Genomic DNA, 23,528 nt, shown 5'->3' with positions numbered 1-23,528 from the left:
GGACTCGCCGCAGGCCAAAGCTGAGCAACTCGGCGAAGCTGGTGGTGCCCCTGTGAAAACATCCGCTTAAAGTTAGTATGGGATACAAAGATGATCGCGTAAGCTTACTTGTACGTATCTTAAATGTTAGATGCATGCAAAAAAAGGTCACTTACCAACCCATCGATGCCTGGTGTCAGGTAAGGGATCTCTCGGCCTCGAGGGGTAACCTTTGGGGGGCGTCCCTACTCAAGGGGAGATCGCCGCCGCGCAGCCAGCTGCTATGGAGGGAGAGCTCGACGGACCCTGATGGCCGCACATATTTCTAGCGTAAAGTGGTTGAGTCGTAGTCAGATTTTCTGCCGTGTTCACGCAGTTTTGGCCGCTTATCAGCCCAGTCTCCAGCCAAACCGGTTTGTTGGGTTTGGTGCTGGGTTCTCACTGATAGCCTCACACAACAGGACTAACTTCGGTTAACAGAACCTCCTGGGAACTTTAAATCCCTGAAGTCATTTCTCAAAATTTGAGGAAAGATTGTAGGTGAGCTAGTGAACCCTTGTGGCAATCGGGTCCATGTCAGTTGTTTCCCTTGCCAGGTAAAGGCAAAGATATTAATTGACTCTCTTCAGCAACAGGAATACTAAAAAATGCTCCAGTTAAATCTAAAACAGTATAATATTGAGCGCACGCAGGTATCCGAGTAAGAATTAAACTGGGGTCAGGGACTACAGGATGTGGGGAAATAACATGTTCATTTACAGCACAGAGATCTCGAACAAATCTATACTCTGGGTCCCCATCTTTATCTAATAATCGATGTTTGCTTACGGGTAGAATAGGAGTATTATAAGGACTTTGACATTCTCTAAGTGTGCCCTTTCTCAAGAAAGACTCGGTTTGTTTATGTATACTCGGTATAGCTTCATCAACAATGGGGTACTGTGGTATCGAAGGGGGCGAGCCTCCTTTTGTTTTAATAATTACCGGTTCTGCAGATAAGAGCAATCCTGCGTCTTCACAGAATCACAGAATGGTAGGGGTTGGAAGGGACCTCTGTGGGTCATCTAGTCCAACCCCCCTGCCGAAGCAGGGTCACCTAGAGCAGGCTGCATAGGACCTTGTCCAGGCGGGTCTTGAATATCTCCAGAGAAGGAGACTCCACAACCTCCCTGGGCAGCCTGTTCCACTGCTCCGTCACCCTCAGAGGGAAGAAGTTCTTCCTCATGTTCAGACGAAACTTCCTGTGCTTCATTTTGTGCCCATTGCCCCTTGTCCTGTCGCTGGGCACCACTGAAAAGAGTCTTCGCTAGAGTTACTCCATAGTTCCCGGGGAACCGCTTCGAGTCCTTGAGGAATTCTAGAAGATAAAACTTCGTCCTTGGGGATGTGTATAATTTCAGATCCCGTTATTACCAATTGGATTCCGCTAGGAGCAAGAAGTATCTGAGTGCCAAATTCCTGCAAAAGGTCACATCCCAGCAACGATACGGGTGAATTTGGGGAGATCACAAACCTTCCCCCCACGCCAATTTTCCGGCCAAAATAATAGGAAGGGGTGTAGAGAGGTATTTTACTTCTTCTCCTACAACTCCCCGTAGAATTACCTTTTCTTCTGAAACTTGTGGAATGGCATAGCTTAATAGAGACAACGTTGCTCCCGTATCTACTAAAAACTGAACAGAAATCCCATTTACCTTTGCAGGAACTCGTCCGTACTCATTTACCTCTACTCCTTCGAGGGACATTTTCGCGTTTCTCCGGCAAGTGTGGAGTCTCTAATATTTCACTGCGAATGAGGACGCGGTGGATATGCAGGGGTGGCTCCTCGTCCAGGACTTCTTGGGCGAAGCGGACATTCCTGTTGAAGATGTCCTGAATTTCCACAATAAAAACATTCTAGAGTATTAGAAGTTGACTGGTTTTGAAATGGGGGAAATGGGGCTTTTCCCCCACGTCCTCTGCCGCTCGGGTTTCCTCTTGAGAGACCCCTACCTCTTCCCCTGGGGTTGTAAGTTTGTGTTATAGCAGCCGCCAATAGACTGATTTCCCTCTCCTTTCCCTGTCGTTCTCGCTTTCTTTCCTGTTTCTGTTGCTCACTCTCTCTCTCTTCTGTTTTTCTTCGTCTCTTCCGTCACAAACAAAGGTAGCAATACTAAGTATTTCAGTTAAGGTTTCCCCTTGCCATCCTGGCATGTGCTTTTTAAAATATTTATTAATGTCTGGGGATGATTGTTCCACAAAAACACTAATGGCTAGTGGTTCCTGAAAATTTTCCCTTGTCATCCCCCCATACTTTAATAAAGTTGCTTTTAGCTGTGTCCAGTAATCGCTTGGATGTTCATCAGGTTTTTGTCTGCACTCTAAAACTTTTGTCCAATTTGCAGTCTTTTCACCACACTGCCGCACGGCATCTAATAATTGCCGGACAGCAACCTGGTAGGCTTGCATGCCATCTGGAGTAGTTAGGTCGCAAAGAGGATTTTCAGTGGGCCAGGGGTTTACCCCTTGCCCTCTTTGAGCAATTTCTCTGTCCTTTTGGAAAATCTTTTCTCTTTCATCCATCTGGAATAATTCTCTCAACAGAGTTTTCACATCATTCCGATTAGGAGTATAGTCAGTAACTATTCCAGACGACATTTGTGCACGTTTTTCGGCATCATCTCTCAGTCTTGGCATTTTACTTTGCCACATAATTAAATCTCTCATAATTAAGCTCCTCGGCCTCTGGGGCGGAGGGAGGTGAGCTCACTTTTGTCTTAGGTGGTTTACGCCTTCGATAAGCCCAATTATACCATATATGCCAATAATCAATATCCTGGCTGCCAGAATCTTCCAATATTATCCTTAAAAATTTTAATTTATGGAGTTTAAAGGTTGTTCCTGTAGGAGGCCAAATATCCATAGGTCGTCCTCCTCCTCTAGTCCGAGTCAGGAACGGCCATTCCTCCTGGCACAGCAAAATTAACCTTCGCTCCTGTAAAGTTTGTGCCAAAGTTATTTGCTTCCAATTCTCTAAGACCTCAGCAAGGGGCGTCCCCCTTCCAACGCTGGGTACAGTTCCCATTTTCACAAAAATTCTAATGGACTTAGCTAAGCTCTTAGCAAGTTTAAACACAAGAGTACTCCCAGTTTTGTCTGGAATCACCCGTGCCCAAGTCTCGTAGGTGAACTCACCTATTGTTGCCGGCAAGTGAGCGTTGGTAAGGGGCTTGTCCGGAGGATTTCCTGGCTCTCCTTCCTCTTGTGTCCTAGAGTCCCATCTGGGGTGCCATCTCTACAAGGGAAAAACCAGACGTGAGTACCTCTAGGTTTGCTCTATTGACAACTCGGAGTTGGGCCATCACCTGAGTGAGTGGCAAAGCTCAACTCGCTTAGACCAGTTTATATACATTTCTTAAACCGATTGCATCAAGTCTAGAATCTTCATAAGTTTCTAAGCAACCGTCCAGTTCCTTAAATACATCATTTATTCAATTCTCTCTGTTCTTCTCTCTTAGCAGAATTCCCCCTCGCTGGTTGCAGGTCCCGTTTGGTTTCAGGGTCGGCTCGGGGTCGTCGCCTGTCCTTTATCTTCTTCTGTGAATTCTGTTTGGTACAATTCTGAGAAAGACTTCGAGAGGCTTCAAGATGTTCTATTAAAAGTTTAGTTAAAGCGAGCAATTTTCTCATACAAAAAGTTTCCTTCTATACTGCGATACACCTGTTTCAGATAATTAATCATCTTTTGTTAATATTGTCTTTGTGTGATTAGCTTGACTGGGTTTTAAGCCAGTCTCGGGTGGGTCTGTACAAGGGACAAGGCTGAGAACAACATCTCAGGCCTTTCGAGTGGCATTCTGGTTGCATTTAGCCTTATACTATAGTTAACTTATTCTAACCTAAATTCTTAACTTTTTCGAGTAAATACAACATTTTCTACAGCCTCACACAACAGGACTAACTTGGGTTAGGCCTGCTTGTTGAGCATCTGCCTGGACCAAAGTTCAGTTAGTTTGGACAGGAGGAGCGCATCCGTCACAGCAGGCTTCCCCTAGCAATGACCCCAGAGCTCTGAGGGCGGTAGTCAAGGGCATGGGGGCCCAGGTGGTGTTCTCCTCAGTCCTGCCAGTGAGGGGAAAGGGTGGGAGGAGGAGGAGGAGGAGGAGGAGGAGGGCACTGATAATGCGGGTCAATAATTGGCTGCGGAGCCGGTGCTGGCGACAGGGGTTTGGGTTCTTATGACCGTGGGACCCTGTCTGCGGATCAGCGTCTGCTTGGGGGAGAGGGGATCCACCTCACTAAGCGGGGCAAAGGTATTTTTGCCAGTAGGCTAGCTGACCTCATTAGGAGGGCTTTAAACTAAGAACGAGGGGGAGGGAGAGAGTAACCAGCAGCCCTGCGAGGGAGTGAGGGACAGGGTCAATGAGCAAAGGGCAGGGGGTGATGTGACGGGAAGGGATCACAAAATCAACAAAAGGGGGCTTAAGCGGGGTCACCTCCAGCACTTGCATGTAAGCAAGGAAGTGCCTACAAGGCACCATCATGGTGATACCTGTAAATGTAAAATTTCCACTTACCAGAGTGATTGTAATGAAACTGAAGTAGATCCTTGCTGATTTGAGAAGACAGGAAAGCGCTAAGATAAAGAGGCTCCTAAACGACACTACTTGGACAAACTTGACTTGCTGTTTTGGGGAGGGATAGGAAAGCTCTAAGATAGAGAGACTCCTAAATAATGTTATTTGGACAGCTCAGCCTTGGGAGGGCAGATGCACCAAGCTACAGAGGTAAAGAGGCACCAAGAGGGCGACAAGACCGGAGCAAAACAACCTGGAAGGACACGGTATACGTAATCTTAGACCTGAGTTTGCGCAGAAACAAAGGTCAACCAGCAGACACTGTGATGAGGAGTATAAGCCTTCACCTTGAGACCCTCAAAGACCACCCGAGGACGCTAACAGACATGCGTTAAAGACATTAACATATGCTAATTAGTTTTTGGAAAAGTCATGAATATGCTAAGCATTTCTCGGAAATATAATGAATCTGTATATTGTGATTGTATCTAACCTGAAATGACAGGGTGTTTGGCGCGCACATTTGGAGGAGAGATCCCCCGTGTGCCCGGCGTCGCAATAAAGAATACCTGCTTAACAGTCTGCCAACTATTGAGTCTTCAATTCCGGCTTTTCACGGCATCAATGGAGAAATCCCCAGAGCCCCTTCTAGGGAGTCAACGTGCTGGGGTGCCTCTCTGAAGTGCCTGCACGCTAACGCGCGCAGTATGGGGAAAAAGCACGAGGAGAGGTGCTCTGCTGGACCTCCTGCTGAACAACAAGGAGGGGCTCGTTGGGGATGCGAAGGCCAAAGGCAGCCTTGGCTGCAGCGGCCGTGAGATGGCGGAGTTCAGGATCCCGAGAGGAGGGTAAAAAGCAAGCTCGCAACCCTGGACTTGAGGAGAGCCGACTCTGGCCTCTTCAGGGATCTGCTTGGAGGCGTCCTGTGGGATAGGGCCCTGGAGGGAAGAGGGGCCCAAGGAAGCTGGTTAATATTAGAGGGTCACTTCCTCCGAGCTCAAGAGCGGTCCGTCGCAACGAGCCTTAAGGCTGCGCAAGAGGAAGGTGAGCCTGAATCCAACCTCGAGCTGACTGACGCAAGTAACTCACGAGATGAAGGAGGCTGGACGCTTGTCTGTGCTTGGGCTAGAAGGAAGAACCCTCCCCCCTCTCCTGAAGTGTCCCTACATAACAGACAGGATGCTCTGGGCTTGGGGACTGAAGAGCACGCGAGTAACGGACAGGATCCAGGACAAGCCAGCCATGCAAAGCTGACCCAACCACCGACCCGCATTCGAACCAGTGCCACCGGAAAAGCACGTAAGGTATTAGTAATTGGAGATTCCCTACTGAGAGGCACCGAAGCACCCATTTGCCGTCCAGACGGTTTCTCTGGAGAAGTCTGCTGCCTACCAGGAGCTCGCATCCGTGGCGTCACTGAGAGGCTGCCGAGCCTGGTGAACCCTACAGATTATCATCCGCTCCTACTGTTCCGTGTAGGGTGTGACGAGGCAACTTGGAACCCTCCAAAGAGACTATATGTCCCTCGGAGCAACGTTAAAAGAATCAGGAGCAGAGGTGGTGGTCTCCTCTATCCTCCCAGTCAGAGGAATGGGTCCAGGAAGGAGGAGGCGAATTGAACAGGTGAATGCCTGGCCGCGTAGCTGGTGCCATGCTCAAGGTTTTGCCTTCTGTGATCATGGATCTACCTTTGAGAAGCCGGGTCTGTTGGCAGCTGATGGGATTCACCTGACCAAGCGGGGCAAGAGGGGCTTCGCCAACGAGCTGACCAGACTCACAAGGAGGGCTTTAAACTAGACTCGGCGGGGGAAGGGGATGGAGTTTTGAGCAACAGAGAAGAGCCAGGGGCTGCTGATGCGTTAGGAACCAACAGGGGAACACCTGAGAAATGCCGCAAAGGAACTGGGGCGCGATCCTCCAAAAAGGTGATGCGGTCGACAGCCCAACTGAAGCGTCTCAACGCCAACGCGCGCAGCACGGGTAACAAACGTGGCTGAGTGAGGACCTTCTGGTCGAGCTGAAGCGCAAGAAGGAAACGCGTAGGCAGTGGAAGCGGGGACAGGCAGCCTGGGAAGAATGTAAGGATGCTGCCCGGGTGCGTGGGGATGGGATGAGGAAAGCTAAGGCACAGCCGGAGCTGAATTTGGCAAGGGGTGTGAAGAATCGTAGGAAGGGCTTCTACTGGGGCGTTGGTCAGAAAAGGAAGACTAAAGACACACACCACACTACGCACACACACCACACCACACCCCCCCCCCCTCCGATAAATAAGACAGGAGATCTACAGACAGACGATTTTTTTCCTCCGTTTTCACTGGCAATCACTGTTCCCACATCCATGATCTGGATGATGGGTAGACAGACCGTACCCTCAGCGAGTTTGCTGATGATACAGAACTGGGAGGAGTGGCTGATACCCCGGGGGGTTGTGCTGCCATCCAGAGGGACCTCGACGGGCTGGAGAAATGGGCAGGCAGGAGCCTCGTGCAGTTCAGCAAGGGGAAGTGCAAAGTCCCGCGCCTGGGGAGGAACAACCCCATGCACCAGTATATGCTGGAGGCCGACTGGCTGGAAAGCAGCTTTGCAGAAAAGGACGTGGGGGGCTCCTGGTGGACACCAAGTTGAACGCGAGCCGACAACGTGCCCTTGCCGCAAAGGCGGCTAAGGCTATCCTTAGCCCGATATAGAGGAAAGCAGGGTTTATGTATGTTACACTACAGTTGTGTAGAGCAATCGAATTGCTCGCTCTCCCCGGGGGTGCAGGGCACCACAGACCACCCTCGGGCAGCTTTGGGGGCTCTGCCTATTTTTCTAAAAGCCTCCTACCCAGCTTAGCGCAAGTCCTATCTTGATCTGCCCTCCAGCCCTCAAGCCACCAGTGCTGAACACACGCTTTGTATTTTATTTTCTCCCGGGAGGCGTGCAGCTTAGAAACGGCTGCAATTGAAGTGGGGCTTTCAGGGAACAATTTAGAGCACCTTCTGTTGGCTCTGCGAAATGTTCTGAAAAGTTAAGGCCTGCCCTGCCCTGGCAAAAGCAGTCATGTGACTGGAGGGAGCAGCGCCAAAAAGCCACAAGCACGTTTGGGGTGGACTTGCTGCGGTAATAAATAACAGTAAGCAGTACTTCTAGCTACACCAGCCTCTTGTGAGACCTCGTTGCCCGCCCACAGGGTCGCAGCACTACACGGCGCAGATCCCTCCGCGGACTCGGCCAACGTCTTCTCCCTCCGCCCCCGGGTCGGATCCCTCCGCGCCCCGAGAGCACGCAAACTCCCTGAGCCCCGGCAAGCACCAGGTCGACGAGGGCGGCCCCGCCAGGGGGGCGGGGACAAGCGAAAACGACAGACGAGACAGCCCATCGAGACGCGGGATCGGCCGGCGGCGATCTGGCGGCCCAATGGGCGCCGCGGAGGGCCTGGCCGAGTGGAGGAAGCGCGGGGGCGACAAGGGGCGTTGTCGTGGCTGACGAGATTATTGGGGCGCCGCCACTGTCTTCGGGAAGGCGCTTCCTCGCCAACGTCATCTGCGAGGACGAGGAGGTCGCCGCGGCTTTGCTCTGTGCGCGGTCCCCCTTCCCTTCCCTTCCCTTCCCTTCCCTTCCCTTCCCTTCCCTTCCCTTCCCTTCCCTTCCCTTCCCTTCCCTTCCCTTCCCTTCCCTTCCCTTCCCTTCCCTTCCCTTCCCTTCCCTTCCCTTCCCTTCCCTTCCCTTCCCTTCCCTTCCCTTCCCTTCCCTTCCCTTCCCTTCCCTCCCCCGCGCTCGCAGGCACCCTGAGCCGAGGGCCCGTTGCGCGGTGCCCGGGAGCGCGGCAGGGTGGGTGGAGGGACGGGGGACGGGCGGGGCCTCTCTGGGTTGTGGCGCTCTCTACTGCACCATCCCTAAAACATCGCGCTTCTTCGGTGCCCCCCCCGACTGCCGCGGCGCGTACTGGGTTGCTGGTGCTGTCCGGCTCGCCTCGGTTCCCAGCCCCACCGTGGCGCGTGCGCGCGTGCGCAGAGGAGGGCCTCTGACGGTAACGCTCTTGGTGGCAGCCGCAGACGTTTGCCGCGTGATATCCCTTTGGCACTGCAAGTCGTGCAAAGTTTGCTGCCGAGGGATGGGAGCGGTCCTGCCTCGTGTAGGATGATAGTCTTGAAACCGTAGATTAAGCACACGCAGTCAGTGTCCTCGGGGATTCGGCTGGGGGGGGGGTGGGGATGTGGGGTGTGTGTAAACAGTGGACGTCTGAGTAGCGACCGTAAGGAGTTAGTTCTGCATAGGAGAAATGCATGTCCTGATGTGCCTCGTAATAGCATTATAGAGATTTCACAGCTCTGCTGTGCAAGGCTTTGGTTCTGAAGCCCCGAACTGGATTATTAAAGCAAAGAATTACAGCTTTTCTTATTTTTCGTGAAAAACAAAACAAAAAACAAATCTAGAAACCGGTCATCCTGCAGGCTGCAAAAGCTTCCCAGATCTCGTTGCTGTGGTGAGGTGGGGCCGTGATAACAGCATGCTTGCAAGGTTCACGGATGCTGGTGCACCACGACGTGCTAGGAACTCGAGCGAACTGCTCAGACTTGGGGGGGGGGGGGGAAGCAGCCCTTACCTACACGATGGTAACTTTAAGTTAGTATCCCGTATCATTTTGTTATTAAACTGCTGACAGTTAACAGTTAGGGATGTCTTCTGCTCTTGAAGGTAGGGTTTATGTGCAATGTAGAAGACAGACTGGTACGCTGCACTTGCAGGCTTCCTGTGATTATGCTTTTGCTCAGTACTGGAGTTCTCTGTAGCATGGAAAACAAATGGCTGCTGATCTTCCACTTCGCCGAATTCTTTGCTGATTCAGTTAAGCCCTTTGTCTCCTGCCTCTGCGTGGACCACATCGAATGGAAAAAGTGCTTAGGAAATGGTCAACCCAAATCAAAACATACTGGAGGTCGCTAATGTGAAGTCCTGGCCCGTCTCCTTGCCCCCATCATCTTGCATGCTGAATCCCGCTTCTGGAGGGGGCTCTGTAAATACGTTGTATTTTGTGTATAGAAAGTATTGATATCACGTAAGAAAAGTCAACGTTTCGGCTTGCGTTTGGGGTATCCGGTAACCTGCTTCTGCACGAGTTCAGTGGGGCATATTGATTTGCTTAAGCTATTGCCTTTCTCTGAAGCCAATCACGTTTTAACTGTTTGCTCTTCCTCCAGTGCCTTGCGTTCCGTGATCTTTCACCCCAAGCTCCGACGCTTTTCCTAGTCATGCCTAAGGAGCCAATTATCAGGTTATCTGAAGCAGAAGGTTCTGGTGAATCTGTAAGTACTGGGGAAGCTTTCTGTATACTAAACTGTACCTGTAATTAGTTCCTAATTTACTAGACTCTTTCCCTCTTGATAGGGCGCGGTAGGCTATTTTGGGTTTTCTGGCGCTGTAACCTTTTGCCTCTAGCTTGTAACGGAACTGAGCTTTTTGACTGAAAGTAGGGATATAAAGCACTGCTTATCCCTGGGTATGTACTTCTGGTGCAAAATGCGGTGTCGCTTTGGAGCGCAGTCTGATGCCTGTTGTCATGGTTGAGAGAGAGAGGAAAATGTCGGTTGCAGGCGGACAGACGGTAGTTTGAAGCGCAGTGGCTGAATTGCTAGGAATTGGCTAACTGGTTTCTCTGGGTGGTTCTCTGCTCTCCTTCCTTCCCTTCCTGCCCTCTCCCCTCTTTGTGTGTGGCTTTTTATTTTATTTGTTTACGGTTTTGTACTTCCTTTCTCCAGCTTCTTGGGCATTTAATGCCCGCTGGGAAGAAGCGTGCTGCTCACCTGGGCCTGACACATGGATTCCGGATGGTTGTGGATGAAGGGCCCGAGGGTGGGCAGCCTGTCTGTCGCGTACATCTACGTATTCTGGGTGGCCGTCAGTTGGGCTGGCCGCCTGGCTAAGATTTTTGCACCGCAAGAGTTGCCCCACGTGTACGAACCGCCACTGAATGGATTTCGTCTGTTGCCCGTCAATCTAGCTACTGTCGATGTCTCATTTTTTGTGACGTGTGTCTGTGGAAGGTAACAAAGGCTTTTGAGCAGCAGTTGCACAATAAAGATTTAGCATGGGGATATCACCTCTGTCTTGAGCGTCTTACTGAGGGAAATAGTTCTGCAAGTTAAAATGGTGTCTCCCCGGAGCGTAAGTATGTGGAATGTTTCAGTCTGTTAACAGCGTTCTGTAGCTAGGCAGTGATTTGGCCAGTCATTTGAAGCGTGACGCTGGAACCGCTTGGCAGTCTCCTGCGTCTTGTGGGAAGCAAACGCTTAGCTTTTTGGAAGTGGTACACAAATGTACATAAAGCCAGTGTAGGCCGCTGCTAACACTTTAGAAAACGCTGTACGTGACGCTACAGGCGTGCCATACGAGGGTGGTTTTGGCACAGTGCAGTGTGTTGGAGAAGCATCCAACTCCTGTTGGAGCACTTTATCCCTTTTCTGGTGAGGAGGGATATGGTAGGGGAAAACACTCGGTCTGAATGGCAGCTGTGGGGCTTCCATAGCACAGTGGAATCTCTCTTTTGTCGGTTTGGGTCAGCTGTCCTGGCTCTGTCCCCTCCCAACCTCTTGCCCACCCCCAGCTTTCTGGAGTTTGGGGGTGGTTGGAGAGAGAGCCTCCATGCTGTGGGAGCACTGCTCAGCAGTTAGTCAAAACATTGGTGTGTTACAACTGCAAAGCACAGCACTGTGAGGGCTGCTATGGGGAAAGTCGCCTCCATCCCAGCCAGGGCCAAACCAAAACTACATCGCGGGGAGACGGCAAACTTCATCTTTCTTTAATGGCTTTTAAAAAAGGGAGATGGGCACGGGAAAGCAGGGCGATCCTTCGTTGCCCTTGAAACACCGTGTTACTGAGGCACCAGAGACGCCCACTGGAAGGCGTCTTCATCTCTTCTGTATCCCCAAGCAATGGGGTGAAGTTTGGTGATGCGGGCGTGTAAGTAACGCGAGGCCTTCACCTTTATTTAATCTTCCCGGGGAGAAGTTCTGGCTGTGTAAACTCCCTAAGGTATCCCGAAGGTGTTCCCGCTTCTGGGGGCGGGGGAATTCTGAAGCAGCTAGGCATGGCTCATACATTCAGAGAGACCGGGTGATTGCCGTAGGTTTAGGAGGTCTCTGGCGCCTGGTGGAATCTATGTCTCGCCTCGCTGGCAACGTTGCCGATACTTTGTTCCAAACCAGAGAGAGCAAAGGGTTATTAAACGGTGATCTGCTGAAGAACTGTAGCATCCTGGAGCAGCCCAGGTGGGCAGGGACCTCGGAAGATCGTCTGGCCCAGCCTTTTGTGGCAAAGGGAGCCTAGATGAGATTATCTAGCACCCTGTCCAATCGCATCTTGAAAACCTCCAGCGTTGAGACAAAATGTCTGTCTTGTATCGAGATGAAACCTCTCTCCTGGTGCAACTTGTACCCGTTGCCCCTTGTCTTCTCCATGTGGCTCCTCGCGAAGAGAGCACCTCCGGCCTCTTTGTAGCCACCCTTTAAGTACTGGTACTGGCATGCTGTGACGAGGTCCCCCCTGAGCCTTCTCTTCTCCAAGGGAGAAAAGACCCAACTCCTTCAGCCTTTCCTCACAGGGCGGGTTCTCCAGCCCTTTGATCGTCTTTGTGGCCCTCCTCGGGACCCTCTCCAGTCTGTCTGTGTCTTTTTTCGGTTTGTTGTTTTTCTGGGTTTTTTTTGAATTGTGGGGACCAGAACTGGACACAGCGCTGCAGGTGCAGCCTGCAGGGGTGACCTCTGTGAGAAGAGGCCAGGGTCTGCCCTGGGCTGGACACAGCTGGTTCCAGCCAGCTAGGCACCGGACTCGCCGCAGGCCAAAGCTGAGCAACTCGGCGAAGCTGGTGGTGCCCCTGTGAAAACATCCGCTTAAAGTTAGTATGGGATACAAAGATGATCGCGTAAGCTTACTTGTACGTATCTTAAATGTTAGATGCATGCAAAAAAAGGTCACTTACCAACCCATCGATGCCTGGTGTCAGGTAAGGGATCTCTCGGCCTCGAGGGGTAACCTTTGGGGGGCGTCCCTACTCAAGGGGAGATCGCCGCCGCGCAGCCAGCTGCTATGGAGGGAGAGCTCGACGGACCCTGATGGCCGCACATATTTCTAGCGTAAAGTGGTTGAGTCGTAGTCAGATTTTCTGCCGTGTTCACGCAGTTTTGGCCGCTTATCAGCCCAGTCTCCAGCCAAACCGGTTTGTTGGGTTTGGTGCTGGGTTCTCACTGATAGCCTCACACAACAGGACTAACTTCGGTTAACAGAACCTCCTGGGAACTTTAAATCCCTGAAGTCATTTCTCAAAATTTGAGGAAAGATTGTAGGTGAGCTAGTGAACCCTTGTGGCAATCGGGTCCATGTCAGTTGTTTCCCTTGCCAGGTAAAGGCAAAGATATTAATTGACTCTCTTCAGCAACAGGAATACTAAAAAATGCTCCAGTTAAATCTAAAACAGTATAATATTGAGCGCACGCAGGTATCCGAGTAAGAATTAAACTGGGGTCAGGGACTACAGGATGTGGGGAAATAACATGTTCATTTACAGCACAGAGATCTCGAACAAATCTATACTCTGGGTCCCCGTCTTTATCTAATAATCGATGTTTGCTTACGGGTAGAATAGGAGTATTATAAGGACTTTGACATTCTCTAAGTGTGCCCTTTCTCAAGAAAGACTCGGTTTGTTTATGTATACTCGGTATAGCTTCATCAACAATGGGGTACTGTGGTATCGAAGGGGGCGAGCCTCCTTTTGTTTTAATAATTACCGGTTCTGCAGATAAGAGCAATCCTGTGTCTTCACAGAATCACAGAATGGTAGGGGTTGGAAGGGACCTCTGTGGGTCATCTAGTCCAACCCCCCTGCCGAAGCAGGGTCACCTAGAGCAGGCTGCATAGGACCTTGTCCAGGCGGGTCTTGAATATCTCCAGAGAAGGAGACTCCACAACCTCCCTGGGCAGCCTGTTCCACTGCTCCGTCACCCTCAGAGGGAAGAAGTTCTTCCTCATGTTCAGACGAAACTTCCTGTGCTTCATTTTGTGCCCATTGCCCCTTGTCCTGTCGCTGGGCACCACTGAAAAGAGTCTTCGCTAGAGTTACTCCATAGTTCCCGGGGAACCGCTTCGAGTCCTTGAGGAATTCTAGAAGATAAAACTTCGTCCTTGGGGATGTGTATAATTTCAGATCCCGTTATTACCAATTGGATTCCGCTAGGAGCAAGAAGTATCTGAGTGCCAAATTCCTGCAAAAGGTCACATCCCAGCAACGATACGGGTGAATTTGGGGAGATCACAAACCTTCCCCCCACGCCAATTTTCCGGCCAAAATAATAGGAAGGGGTGTAGAGAGGTATTTTACTTCTTCTCCTACAACTCCCCGTAGAATTACCTTTTCTTCTGAAACTTGTGGAATGGCATAGCTTAATAGAGACAACGTTGCTCCCGTATCTACTAAAAACTGAACAGAAATCCCATTTACCTTTGCAGGAACTCGTCCGTACTCATTTACCTCTACTCCTTCGAGGGACATTTTCGCGTTTCTCCGGCAAGTGTGGAGTCTCTAATATTTCACTGCGAATGAGGACGCGGTGGATATGCAGGGGTGGCTCCTCGTCCAGGACTTCTTGGGCGAAGCGGACATTCCTGTTGAAGATGTCCTGAATTTCCACAATAAAAACATTCTAGAGTATTAGAAGTTGACTGGTTTTGAAATGGGGGAAATGGGGCTTTTCCCCCACGTCCTCTGCCGCTCGGGTTTCCTCTTGAGAGACCCCTACCTCTTCCCCTGGGGTTGTAAGTTTGTGTTATAGCAGCCGCCAATAGACTGATTTCCCTCTCCTTTCCCTGTCGTTCTCGCTTTCTTTCCTGTTTCTGTTGCTCACTCTCTCTTCTGTTTTTCTTCGTCTCTTCCGTCACAAACAAAGGTAGCAATACTAAGTATTTCAGTTAAGGTTTCCCCTTGCCATCCTGGCATGTGCTTTTTAAAATATTTATTAATGTCTGGGGATGATTGTTCCACAAAAACACTAATGGCTAGTGGTTCCTGAAAATTTTCCCTTGTCATCCCCCCATACTTTAATAAAGTTGCTTTTAGCTGTGTCCAGTAATCGCTTGGATGTTCATCAGGTTTTTGTCTGCACTCTAAAACTTTTGTCCAATTTGCAGTCTTTTCACCACACTGCCGCACGGCATCTAATAATTGCCGGACAGCAACCTGGTAGGCTTGCATGCCATCTGGAGTAGTTAGGTCGCAAAGAGGATTTTCAGTGGGCCAGGGGTTTACCCCTTGCCCTCTTTGAGCAATTTCTCTGTCCTTTTGGAAAATCTTTTCTCTTTCATCCATCTGGAATAATTCTCTCAACAGAGTTTTCACATCATTCCGATTAGGAGTATAGTCAGTAACTATTCCAGACGACATTTGTGCACGTTTTTCGGCATCATCTCTCAGTCTTGGCATTTTACTTTGCCACATAATTAAATCTCTCATAATTAAGCTCCTCGGCCTCTGGGGCGGAGGGAGGTGAGCTCACTTTTGTCTTAGGTGGTTTACGCCTTCGATAAGCCCAATTATACCATATATGCCAATAATCAATATCCTGGCTGCCAGAATCTTCCAATATTATCCTTAAAAATTTTAATTTATGGAGTTTAAAGGTTGTTCCTGTAGGAGGCCAAATATCCATAGGTCGTCCTCCTCCTCTAGTCCGAGTCAGGAACGGCCATTCCTCCTGGCACAGCAAAATTAACCTTCGCTCCTGTAAAGTTTGTGCCAAAGTTATTTGCTTCCAATTCTCTAAGACCTCAGCAAGGGGCGTCCCCCTTCCAACGCTGGGTACAGTTCCCATTTTCACAAAAATTCTAATGGACTTAGCTAAGCTCTTAGCAAGTTTAAACACAAGAGTACTCCCAGTTTTGTCTGGAATCACCCGTGCCCAAGTCTCGTAGGTGAACTCACCTATTGTTGCCGGCAAGTGAGCGTTGGTAAGGGGCTTGTCCGGAGGATTTCCTGGCTCTCCTTCCTCTTGTGTCCTAGAGTCCCATCTGGGGTGCCATCTCTACAAGGGAAAAACCAGACGTGAGTACCTCTAGGTTTGCTCTATTGACAACTCGGAGTTGGGCCATCACCTGAGTGAGTGGCAAAGCTCAACTCGCTTAGACCAGTTTATATACATTTCTTAAACCGATTGCATCAAGTCTAGAATCTTCATAAGTTTCTAAGCAACCGTCCAGTTCCTTAAATACATCATTTATTCAATTCTCTCTGTTCTTCTCTCTTAGCAGAATTCCCCCTCGCTGGTTGCAGGTCCCGTTTGGTTTCAGGGTCGGCTCGGGGTCGTCGCCTGTCCTTTATCTTCTTCTGTGAATTCTGTTTGGTACAATTCTGAGAAAGACTTCGAGAGGCTTCAAGATGTTCTATTAAAAGTTTAGTTAAAGCGAGCAATTTTCTCATACAAAAAGTTTCCTTCTATACTGCGATACACCTGTTTCAGATAATTAATCATCTTTTGTTAATATTGTCTTTGTGTGATTAGCTTGACTGGGTTTTAAGCCAGTCTCGGGTGGGTCTGTACAAGGGACAAGGCTGAGAACAACATCTCAGGCCTTTCGAGTGGCATTCTGGTTGCATTTAGCCTTATACTATAGTTAACTTATTCTAACCTAAATTCTTAACTTTTTCGAGTAAATACAACATTTTCTACAGCCTCACACAACAGGACTAACTTGGGTTAGGCCTGCTTGTTGAGCATCTGCCTGGACCAAAGTCCAGTTAGTTTGGACAGGAGGAGCGCATCCGTCACAGCAGGCTTCCCCTAGCAACGACCCCAGAGCTCTGAGGGCGGTAGTCAAGGGCATGGGGGCCCAGGTGGTGTTCTCCTCAGTCCTGCCAGTGAGGGGAAAGGGTGGGAGGAGGAGGAGGAGGAGGAGGAGGAGGGCACTGATAATGCGGGTCAATAATTGGCTGCGGAGCCGGTGCTGGCGACAGGGGTTTGGGTTCTTATGACCGTGGGACCCTGTCTGCGGATCAGCGTCTGCTTGGGGGAGAGGGGATCCACCTCACTAAGCGGGGCAAAGGTATTTTTGCCAGTAGGCTAGCTGACCTCATTAGGAGGGCTTTAAACTAAGAACGAGGGGGAGGGAGAGAGTAACCAGCAGCCCTGCGAGGGAGTGAGGGACAGGGTCAATGAGCAAAGGGCAGGGGGTGATGTGACGGGAAGGGATCACAAAATCAACAAAAGGGGGCTTAAGCGGGGTCACCTCCAGCACTTGCATGTAAGCAAGGAAGTGCCTACAAGGCACCATCATGGTGATACCTGTAAATGTAAAATTTCCACTTACCAGAGTGATTGTAATGAAACTGAAGTAGATCCTTGCTGATTTGAGAAGACAGGAAAGCGCTAAGATAAAGAGGCTCCTAAACGACACTACTTGGACAAACTTGACTTGCTGTTTTGGGGAGGGATAGGAAAGCTCTAAGATAGAGAGACTCCTAAATAATGTTATTTGGACAGCTCAGCCTTGGGAGGGCAGATGCACCAAGCTACAGAGGTAAAGAGGCACCAAGAGGGCGACAAGACCGGAGCAAAACAACCTGGAAGGACACGGTATACGTAATCTTAGACCTGAGTTTGCGCAGAAACAAAGGTCAACCAGCAGACACTGTGATGAGGAGTATAAGCCTTCACCTTGAGACCCTCAAAGACCACCCGAGGACGCTAACAGACATGCGTTAAAGACATTAACATATGCTAATTAGTTTTTGGAAAAGTCATGAATATGCTAAGCATTTCTCGGAAATATAATGAATCTGTATATTGTGATTGTATCTAACCTGAAATGACAGGGTGTTTGGCGCGCACATTTGGAGGAGAGATCCCCCGTGTGCCCGGCGTCGCAATAAAGAATACCTGCTTAACAGTCTGCCAACTATTGAGTCTTCAATTCCGGCTTTTCACGGCATCAATGGAGAAATCCCCAGAGCCCCTTCTAGGGAGTCAACGTGCTGGGGTGCCTCTCTGAAGTGCCTGCACGCTAACGCGCGCAGTATGGGGAAAAAGCACGAGGAGAGGTGCTCTGCTGGACCTCCTGCTGAACAACAAGGAGGGGCTCGTTGGGGATGCGAAGGCCAAAGGCAGCCTTGGCTGCAGCGGCCGTGAGATGGCGGAGTTCAGGATCCCGAGAGGAGGGTAAAAAGCAAGCTCGCAACCCTGGACTTGAGGAGAGCCGACTCTGGCCTCTTCAGGGATCTGCTTGGAGGCGTCCTGTGGGATAGGGCCCTGGAGGGAAGAGGGGCCCAAGGAAGCTGGTTAATATTAGAGGGTCACTTCCTCCGAGCTCAAGAGCGGTCCGTCGCAACGAGCCTTAAGGCTGCGCAAGAGGAAGGTGAGCCTGAATCCAACCTCGAGCTGACTGACGCAAGTAACTCACGAGATGAAGGAGGCTGGACGCTTGTCTGTGCTTGGGCTAGAAGGAAGAACCCTCCCCCCTCTCCTGAAGTGTCCCTACATAACAGACAGGATGCTCTGGGCTTGGGGACTGAAGAGCACGCGAGTAACGGACAGGATCCAGGACAAGCCAGCCATGCAAAGCTGACCCAACCACCGACCCGCATTCGAACCAGTGCCACCGGAAAAGCACGTAAGGTATTAGTAATTGGAGATTCCCTACTGAGAGGCACCGAAGCACCCATTTGCCGTCCAGACGGTTTCTCTGGAGAAGTCTGCTGCCTACCAGGAGCTCGCATCCGTGGCGTCACTGAGAGGCTGCCGAGCCTGGTGAACCCTACAGATTATCATCCGCTCCTACTGTTCCGTGTAGGGTGTGACGAGGCAACTTGGAACCCTCCAAAGAGACTATATGTCCCTCGGAGCAACGTTAAAAGAATCAGGAGCAGAGGTGGTGGTCTCCTCTATCCTCCCAGTCAGAGGAATGGGTCCAGGAAGGAGGAGGCGAATTGAACAGGTGAATGCCTGGCCGCGTAGCTGGTGCCATGCTCAAGGTTTTGCCTTCTGTGATCATGGATCTACCTTTGAGAAGCCGGGTCTGTTGGCAGCTGATGGGATTCACCTGACCAAGCGGGGCAAGAGGGGCTTCGCCAACGAGCTGACCAGACTCACAAGGAGGGCTTTAAACTAGACTCGGCGGGGGAAGGGGATGGAGTTTTGAGCAACAGAGAAGAGCCAGGGGCTGCTGATGCGTTAGGAACCAACAGGGGAACACCTGAGAAATGCCGCAAAGGAACTGGGGCGCGATCCTCCAAAAAGGTGATGCGGTCGACAGCCCAACTGAAGCGTCTCAACGCCAACGCGCGCAGCACGGGTAACAAACGTGGCTGAGTGAGGACCTTCTGGTCGAGCTGAAGCGCGAGAAGGAAACGCGTAGGCAGTGGAAGCGGGGACAGGCAGCCTGGGAAGAATGTAAGGATGCTGCCCGGGTGCGTGGGGATGGGATGAGGAAAGCTAAGGCACAGCCGGAGCTGAATTTGGCAAGGGGTGTGAAGAATCGTAGGAAGGGCTTCTACTGGGGCGTTGGTCAGAAAAGGAAGACTAAAGACACACACCACACTACGCACACACACCACACCACACCCCCCCCCCCTCCGATAAATAAGACAGGAGATCTACAGACAGACGATTTTTTTCCTCCGTTTTCACTGGCAATCACTGTTCCCACATCCATGATCTGGATGATGGGTAGACAGACCGTACCCTCAGCGAGTTTGCTGATGATACAGAACTGGGAGGAGTGGCTGATACCCCGGGGGGTTGTGCTGCCATCCAGAGGGACCTCGACGGGCTGGAGAAATGGGCAGGCAGGAGCCTCGTGCAGTTCAGCAAGGGGAAGTGCAAAGTCCCGCGCCTGGGGAGGAACAACCCCATGCACCAGTATATGCTGGAGGCCGACTGGCTGGAAAGCAGCTTTGCAGAAAAGGACGTGGGGGGCTCCTGGTGGACACCAAGTTGAACGCGAGCCGACAACGTGCCCTTGCCGCAAAGGCGGCTAAGGCTATCCTTAGCCCGATATAGAGGAAAGCAGGGTTTATGTATGTTACACTACAGTTGTGTAGAGCAATCGAATTGCTCGCTCTCCCCGGGGGTGCAGGGCACCACAGACCACCCTCGGGCAGCTTTGGGGGCTCTGCCTATTTTTCTAAAAGCCTCCTACCCAGCTTAGCGCAAGTCCTATCTTGATCTGCCCTCCAGCCCTCAAGCCACCAGTGCTGAACACACGCTTTGTATTTTATTTTCTCCCGGGAGGCGTGCAGCTTAGAAACGGCTGCAATTGAAGTGGGGCTTTCAGGGAACAATTTAGAGCACCTTCTGTTGGCTCTGCGAAATGTTCTGAAAAGTTAAGGCCTGCCCTGCCCTGGCAAAAGCAGTCATGTGACTGGAGGGAGCAGCGCCAAAAAGCCACAAGCACGTTTGGGGTGGACTTGCTGCGGTAATAAATAACAGTAAGCAGTACTTCTAGCTACACCAGCCTCTTGTGAGACCTCGTTGCCCGCCCACAGGGTCGCAGCACTACACGGCGCAGATCCCTCCGCGGACTCGGCCAACGTCTTCTCCCTCCGCCCCCGGGTCGGATCCCTCCGCGCCCCGAGAGCACGCAAACTCCCTGAGCCCCGGCAAGCACCAGGTCGACGAGGGCGGCCCCGCCAGGGGGGCGGGGACAAGCGAAAACGACAGACGAGACAGCCCATCGAGACGCGGGATCGGCCGGCGGCGATCTGGCGGCCCAATGGGCGCCGCGGAGGGCCTGGCCGAGTGGAGGAAGCGCGGGGGCGACAAGGGGCGTTGTCGTGGCTGACGAGATTATTGGGGCGCCGCCACTGTCTTCGGGAAGGCGCTTCCCCGCCAACGTCATCTGCGAGGACGAGGAGGTCGCCGCGGCTTTGCTCTGTGCGCGGTCCCCCTTCCCTTCCCTTCCCTTCCCTTCCCTTCCCTTCCCTTCCCTTCCCTTCCCTTCCCTTCCCTTCCCTTCCCTTCCCTTCCCTCCCCCGCGCTCGCAGGCACCCTGAGCCGAGGGCCCGTTGCGCGGTGCCCGGGAGCGCGGCAGGGTGGGTGGAGGGACGGGGGACGGGCGGGGCCTCTCTGGGTTGTGGCGCTCTCTACTGCACCATCCCTAAAACATCGCGCTTCTTCGGTGCCCCCCCCGGCTGCCGCGGCGCGTACTGGGTTGCTGGTGCTGTCCGGCTCGCCTCGGTTCCCAGCCCCACCGTGGCGCGTGCGCGCGTGCGCAGAGGAGGGCCTCTGACGGTAACGCTCTTGGTGGCAGCCGCAGACGTTTGCCGCGTGATATCCCTTTGGCACTGCAAGTCGTGCAAAGTTTGCTGCCGAGGGATGGGAGCGGTCCTGCCTCGTGTAGGATGATAGTCTTGAAACCGTAGATTAAGCACACGCAGTCAGTGTCCTCGGGGATTCGGCTGGGGGGGGGGGTGGGGATGTGGGGTGTGTGTAAACAGTGGACGTCTGAGTAGCGACCGTAAGGAGTTAGTTCTGCATAGGAGAAATGCATGTCCTGATGTGCCTCGTAATAGCGTTATAGAGATTTCACAGCTCTGCTGTGCAAGGCTTTGGTTCTGAAGCCCCGAACTGGATTATTAAAGCAAAGAATTACAGCTTTTCTTATTTTTCGTGAAAAACAAAACAAAAAACAAATCTAGAAACCGGTCATCCTGCAGGCTGCAAAAGCTTCCCAGATCTCGTTGCTGTGGTGAGGTGGGGCCGTGATAACAGCATGCTTGCAAGGTTCACGGATGCTGGTGCACCACGACGTGCTAGGAACTCGAGCGAGCTGCTCAGACTTGGGGGGGGGGGGGGGGGGAAAGCAGCCCTTACCTACACGATGGTAACTTTAAGTTAGTATCCCGTATCATTTTGTTATTAAACTGCTGACAGTTAACAGTTAGGGATGTCTTCTGCTCTTGAAGGTAGGGTTTATGTGCAATGTAGAAGACAGACTGATACGCTGCACTTGCAGGCTTCCTGTGATTATGCTTTTGCTCAGTACTGGAGTTCTCTGTAGCATGGAAAACAAATGGCTGCTGATCTTCCACTTCGCCGAATTCTTTGCTGATTCAGTTAAGCCCTTTGTCTCCTGCCTCTGCGTGGACCACATCGAATGGAAAAAGTGCTTAGGAAATGGTCAACCCAAATCAAAACATACTGGAGGTCGCTAATGTGAAGTCCTGGCCCGTCTCCTTGCCCCCATCATCTTGCATGCTGAATCCCGCTTCTGGAGGGGGCTCTGTAAATACGTTGTATTTTGTGTATAGAAAGTATTGATATCACGTAAGAAAAGTCAACGTTTCGGCTTGCGTTTGGGGTATCCGGTAACCTGCTTCTGCACGAGTTCAGTGGGGCATATTGATTTGCTTAAGCTATTGCCTTTCTCTGAAGCCAATCACGTTTTAACTGTTTGCTCTTCCTCCAGTGCCTTGCGTTCCGCGATCTTTCACCCCAAGCTCCGACGCTTTTCCTAGTCATGCCTAAGGAGCCAATTATCAGGTTATCTGAAGCAGAAGGTTCTGGTGAATCTGTAAGTACTGGGGAAGCTTTCTGTATGCTAAACTGTACCTGTAATTAGTTCCTAATTTACTAGACCCTTTCCCTCTTGATAGGGCGCGGTAGGCTATTTTGGGTTTTCTGGCGCTGTAACCTTTTGCCTCTAGCTTGTAACGGAACTGAGCTTTTTGACTGAAAGTAGGGATATAAAGCACTGCTCATCCCTGGGTATGTACTTCTGGTGCAAAATGCGGTGTCGCTTTGGAGCGCAGTCTGATGCCTGTTGTCATGGTTGAGAGAGAGAGGAAAATGTCGGTTGCAGGCGGACAGACGGTAGTTTGAAGCGCAGTGGCTGAATTGCTAGGAATTGGCTAACTGGTTTCTCTGGGTGGTTCTCTGCTCTCCTTCCTTCCCTTCCTGCCCTCTCCCCTCTTTGTGTGTGGCTTTTCATTTTATTTGTTTACGGTTTTGTACTTCCTTTCTCCAGCTTCTTGGGCATTTAATGCCCGCTGGGAAGAAGCGTGCTGCTCACCTGGGCCTGACACATGGATTCCGGATGGTTGTGGATGAAGGGCCCGAGGGTGGGCAGCCTGTCTGTCGCGTACATCTACGTATTCTGGGTGGCCGTCAGTTGGGCTGGCCGCCTGGCTAAGATTTTTGCACCGCAAGAGTTGCCCCACGTGTACGAACCGCCACTGAATGGATTTCGTCTGTTGCCCGTCAATCTAGCTACTGTCGATGTCTCATTTTTTGTGACGTGTGTCTGTGGAAGGTAACAAAGGCTTTTGAGCAGCAGTTGCACAATAAAGATTTAGCATGGGGATATCACCTCTGTCTTGAGCGTCTTACTGAGGGAAATAGTTCTGCAAGTTAAAATGGTGTCTCCCCGGAGCGTAAGTATGTGGAATGTTTCAGTCTGTTAACAGCGTTCTGTAGCTAGGCAGTGATTTGGCCAGTCATTTGAAGCGTGACGCTGGAACCGCTTGGCAGTCTCCTGCGTCTTGTGGGAAGCAAACGCTTAGCTTTTTGGAAGTGGTACACAAATGTACATAAAGCCAGTGTAGGCCGCTGCTAACACTTTAGAAAACGCTGTACGTGACGCTACAGGCGTGCCATACGAGGGTGGTTTTGGCACAGTGCAGTGTGTTGGAGAAGCATCCAACTCCTGTTGGAGCACTTTATCCCTTTTCTGGTGAGGAGGGATATGGTAGGGGAAAACACTCGGTCTGAATGGTAGCTGTGGGGCTTCCATAGCACAGTGGAATCTCTCTTTTGTCGGTTTGGGTCAGCTGTCCTGGCTCTGTCCCCTCCCAACCTCTTGCCCACCCCCAGCTTTCTGGAGTTTGGGGGTGGTTGGAGAGAGAGCCTCCATGCTGTGGGAGCACTGCTCAGCAGTTAGTCAAAACATTGGTGTGTTACAACTGCAAAGCACAGCACTGTGAGGGCTGCTATGGGGAAAGTCGCCTCCATCCCAGCCAGGGCCAAACCAAAA

General features: G+C 51.2%; 2 long non-coding RNA genes across 2 annotated transcripts; both read left to right on the top strand.

Moving 5' to 3' along the window:
* Positions 1–7,529: 7,529 nt before the first annotated feature.
* LOC142365631 (uncharacterized) lies at positions 7,530–10,617 on the top strand. The gene is made up of 2 exons (XR_012766513.1): positions 7,530–8,076; positions 9,719–10,617. It is a non-coding gene; the product is annotated as an uncharacterized LOC142365631 (long non-coding RNA).
* A 9,248-nt stretch (positions 10,618–19,865) lies between these two features.
* Positions 19,866–22,864, top strand: LOC142365632 (uncharacterized). The gene is made up of 2 exons (XR_012766514.1): positions 19,866–20,589; positions 21,966–22,864. It is a non-coding gene; the product is annotated as an uncharacterized LOC142365632 (long non-coding RNA).
* The last annotated feature ends 664 nt before the right edge of the window (positions 22,865–23,528 follow it).

The sequence above is a fragment of the Opisthocomus hoazin genome, chromosome W, assembly GCF_030867145.1.
Source record: "Opisthocomus hoazin isolate bOpiHoa1 chromosome W, bOpiHoa1.hap1, whole genome shotgun sequence".
Lineage (NCBI taxonomy): Eukaryota > Metazoa > Chordata > Aves > Opisthocomiformes > Opisthocomidae > Opisthocomus > Opisthocomus hoazin.
The sequence above is the reverse complement of the archived record's forward strand: the minus strand, read 5'-3'. Positions and strand labels throughout refer to the sequence as shown.